The sequence below is a fragment of the Ctenocephalides felis genome, unplaced genomic scaffold (genome assembly GCF_003426905.1).
Source record: "Ctenocephalides felis isolate EL2017-DRISC unplaced genomic scaffold, ASM342690v1 CF-g0.4_SCAFFOLD_03571, whole genome shotgun sequence".
NCBI classification, from domain to species: domain Eukaryota; kingdom Metazoa; phylum Arthropoda; class Insecta; order Siphonaptera; family Pulicidae; genus Ctenocephalides; species Ctenocephalides felis.
Genome location: NW_020539725.1, coordinates 13877094 through 13882302, shown reverse-complemented (window position 1 = coordinate 13882302; position 5209 = coordinate 13877094).

Here is a 5209-nt window from a genome sequence, read left to right as displayed (position 1 = left end):
TAATTTACGTAAAATAGTTTTTTGTAACTTAATTTAATTTTTTTTTACTATTGTTTACATCTTTGCCTGGATAAAGGTTTAATTGGTCCTTTTTACCTTACCCACGTGTGAGCTTTCATAAAGATTATATAAAAGAACTGTTAAATATTATATCTCATAAAACAATTAAATAACGTTTACTTAAAAATTATTTTAAGGTCTCATAAACTAAACAACAGTGCTCACTACCCAAAAAAATTATAACGAAAGAAAGTACTTTTGTTATGGATTTACAAAAATTGCCGTTTATCTCCCGGTAGCAACGTCCTAAGAATGGATGGTTATACCAATTGCCCCAAGGTGATGGCTGGTTATATATCTTTTTTCTTCTACTTTCAAATATTGTTATAAAATAAATTTTTAACTTTACTTTCGATCCGCGACCTTTTAGCTCCGCTCTACCCTCATATAAGGAAGGTCTAAAATTCCCTAAAGTTTGTATCAATATTGTGTCTTTGGTTAGGTACTTGAGATGAAATTGTTCCTCATACGCTTATTACCCTCTCTTTTGATCAGATGAACGTTACTTTCCAATTCGGGCTGTTACTGAGTCCTTTGCATTTACACAGTCGATTTTAAATATTTTTATGGAAATAAATAAAAGAAAACTGTATTTTCCTCCCATTTTTCTATCATTATTGCATAAGGTATATTTGCAGGATTATTAAGCTTATTGGAAATTGTTCTAAAGAAATGTATAAATAACATGATAATCACAAAAGAAGCGTCGATGAATGTATTAAATTATTTCAGACATGCTGCACTTGATTCTTTTTTTTTTCTTTTGAAAAATCTTTGTTTTCGTTTGTTTCATTAAAAAATACCTTTATATTTCAAAAAGTTTTGTTTATTTGTCGTTTGAAACAAAACCTACAAAAATCAGATTTGTTAAATAAATTACAAATAGTTTATTATAATTCCTGTAGATTTTTTTCTCATTATTTATATGAACAAGAGATCGTTTAGTAATTTGAAAACAACACAATATTGTTTTTGTTGTGACCCACGCTTTCCTGCCTTGCTGCATACGCAAAGGATTATTTTTCATCTTACATCTTCTGGATCATCTCCCTCCCTAAAATCTGCACACACAAATCTGGTAAGTTTCTTGCGTATTGACACTCAGGATGATAATGTTTTGAGCCACATTCAAATTTTTCAATGTTCAAGTCTAACAATTATTATAAATGTTTTAAATTATTTGTTCATAACAACCGGTACTGTAAGTTGGGTTTTGGCAAAATTATGATTTATAGGGTACGAATAATTAACTTTGTTACTACATATTATTTCCTTAAACTGAAAATATGAGAATAAATTATAATGTTGACATTTATCTAATCGCTAATTATAAATTAATGAAAACACTTTGCGCTCCATTGTATATTTTCTTGCAATGTTTTGGATTGGTATTATTGGCAAGAAAGTTACTAAAACCATATAATGTAAGTTTTATTAGTATTCAATGTCAAGAACAATGTCTTATTTTCTATTATCCTACGAGTGAATTTACAAAGAAATTCGTGACATCCGGCAGATAATAATTAATGTTGTTAACAATTGAGATAACGAACCATGGTGAACCATTTACAACTGGGTCTTGCAATATATCTATTTAATAGTTTTTCCATACTTTTACTATAAATTAAAAATAAATGAACTTAAATCACATCTAAAATATTTGAGTTTAGATCATTTCTTTTATTTATTCTGCTAAACTATTTACTCAAGTACTTTGAATATCTTCTGTTCGAATTATAAAGTAAAAATATTATTTATGGAGTGTTGTTGATTTTTAACTTCCCGAAGGAGAAGTTTATGTTTTCATCAAAAAACCCGATTCGCTAATTTTATGTTTTCTCGACGTTTCAAGCCATTCTGAATCGAATGAGACCAAATTTGGAAAAAGTATGTGTGTGTGTGTGTGTGTGTATGTGAACAGATTTTTTGCCGTAAATCGACGTTTTCTCGAAAACGGCTGGACCGATTTCAAAAATTTAAAAGCCATTCGATGTATCTCAACGAGAACTATTGTTTGTCAGTTTTGTGCGACGATCGGCCAAGCCGTTTCTTCATAAATGGCAGAAAAGTGAAAAATTTTTCGTCTACGTTTTAGCCCGCAATTCTGAATCGATTTTGAAAATTCAAAAACCGTTCGAAAGATATTGGTTGGGAATCGTGCTGATTAGTTTTTGGTAGAGATCGGCCGGGCCGTTTTCTTGTAATAAAGTTTTAAAAAAAAAAAATTCGACGATTTTTATGATTATTTTTTTGACGATAGATACCATAGTCTTCTAGATCATACTAAAATATTACGGCCCTACGACAACTGGTTCAGCTTTAAAAATTCGTCAAAGTCAGTATGGTCTTTTTGGCATTTGTCAAAATTAGACTTTTGATCGACGTTTTCTCAAAAACGCCTGAACCGATTTAAGAAATTTAAAAGCCATTTGATGTATTTCGGTGAGGACTATCGTTTGTCAGTTTTGTGCAACGATCTGCCAAGCCGTTTCTTTGTAATTTGAAAAAAACTTTTCATCCACATTTAAGCTCATCCTACCGAACGATTTTAAAAAATCAAAAACTGTTCGAAAGATATTAGTTGGGAATGGTACTGATTAATTTTAGGTGAAAATCTACCGAGCCGTTTTCTTGTAATTAACTGTTGAAAAAAAGTGTTAAATTTTCGTCGACATTTAAGCTCATCCTACCGAACCGATTTTAAAATATCAAAAACTGTTCGAAAGATATTAGTTGGGAATGGTACTGATTAATTTTAGGTGAAAATCTACCGAGCCGTTTTCTTGTAATTAACTGTTGAAAAAAAAATTTAAGCCGATTTTCATGGAATTTTTTTTGGCGATATACATCATGGTCTTATAGAACTTACTGTAATATTACGGCCTAACGACAAGTAGTTTAATTTTAAAAATTCGTCAAAGTTTGCTAAAATTATTATCGTTTTTTTTTAAAGTAGGATTAATGAAGTATATTATTTACACATTTTTTTTTGATTAAGTCGATTATTTACACATTTCGGGAAGTTCATGTAACTTGCCTCAAGGCTAAATACCAAACCAACTAGTTGGTTTATTAAGGTTTTATCTTTTTTTATAAGAGACGTGCGAAAAGCTTTTATAAAATTGTGATGCATGGCATTGGGAATTATTGCACAGTCTAAGTGAAAATGTCGCACAGAATTATTTGCAAATGCGGGCAACTTTTTTTTTAAATTGAATTCGAAATGAAATGACGATTGTTAATGTTCTGGAGATAAATTGATTTAAGATTTACATTTGATTTGCTCAGATATAACAAGATAGCAAAAATTATAAAAGTTACAGTATTTGTAATAATATATTGGAAAACGTTTAAAATTTCTCGAATATTTCATTACGGTACGGGAAGTTTTAGCAATTTGCCTTAAGGCACGATGCCATACACCACTAGTTTTAATTATTAGTTCATTACACAATTGTTTTACTTTTAAGCTTTATATTACCTGAATGTTTTTTTCTTTCAACCGATAATTAAATATTGTAGCATATTTGTTTTCATTTTGAAGTAAATTAAAATACTATTATTATAATAATATTATTATAAGTTCCAAGATGTTTCTTACTATGTCTAGTTTTCTTATCAAATTTAATTTAAATAATAATTCTAGCTTTCTTACTGTGCAGGATAGATTATCTAATTAAGACCATGCGGAAGGAGCCATTTTAATTACCAGAAAAATAGTGGTAAGTCAATCCTTTAATTTTTTGTCTTGGCTTTTATTATCTACTCTTTGCATTTGGTATAATTTTTATATTAAACTTCCCGAAGGAGAAGTTTATGTTTTCATCAAAAAATCCGATTCGCTAATTTTAGTTTTCTCGACGTTTCAAGCCATTCTGAATCGAATGAGACCAAATTTGGAAAAAGTATGTGTGTGTGCGTGTGTGTGAACAGATTTTTTGCCGTAAATCGACGTTTGCTCAAAAACGACTCAATCTATTTCATAAATTTAAAAGTCATTTTAAATACACGAATACACGATGTATCTCGATGAGGATTATTGTTTCTCAGTTCTGCCGAGCCGTTTCTTGTAATTTGGAAAAAAGTATTAAACTTTTCGTCCACATTTAAGCTCAGTCTACCGAATCGACTTTGAAAAATCAAAAACTGTTCGAAATATATTAATTTGGAATGATACTGATTAGTTTTAGGTGAAAATTTACCGAGCCGTTTTCTTGAAATTAACTAAAATTTAGCCGATTTTTATGGAACTTTTTTTGGCGATATATATCATGGTCTTATAGAACTTACTGAAATATTACGGCCTTACGGCAAGTAGTTTAATTTTAAAAAATCATCAAAGTTTGAGAAAATGAGTAGTTTTTTTTGACGTTTGTTAAAATTGAAATTAGACGATTTTCTTGGTATAACGATAGAGTACTTGGTCTTAATGAACATACTAATCCATTAAAGTCCTACGGAAACTGATTCAATTATAAAAATTATTGATTTTTGAAAATTTGCGTTTAGAAAATACTCCGAATCGTTCGTTTATGTGTAATTATGTGTAATAATAAATCCACTCGGAATACTTTTAATCACTCATAAATTAATTTATTTATTATTGATTAGGTCGATTATTTACACATATCGGAAAGTTCATGTAACTTGCCTCAAGGCAAAATTCCAATAATAACTAGTTATATCTTTGATTGGCGAAATTAGTACTATAGTATAAAATTTTTAGTTTGAATTGCTAATATACAAACAATTAACGATATATAACTTGCTTTTACAGTTAAAAACGTATAATAAATATTCTGGAAGTTAATATTCGAATATATAATATACTTCAACTTTTTTTCTGATAATAAATGATTCGAAATCTTAAAAATTGAGACCTCACCTTCAATTGGTCTCAATGCATGTTAATATATTAATATTTAATTAATTATAGATTATGCAGTTATTATTTATTGTGTGAACTTTAGTACTTTTAATTACCTTTTACTATGACTATAATCCCCGATATAAAATTAAAATTTGGCCCCTGGCCCGCCAAATGTGCACGTGTGCTACGTTTCCCAACTGGCCAACCTCCCCCACACTGTCGTCGTTTGGCGTCCGAGAAAGAAAAACCGCGCATCCGTTTTGAGAAAATCCAGTCACC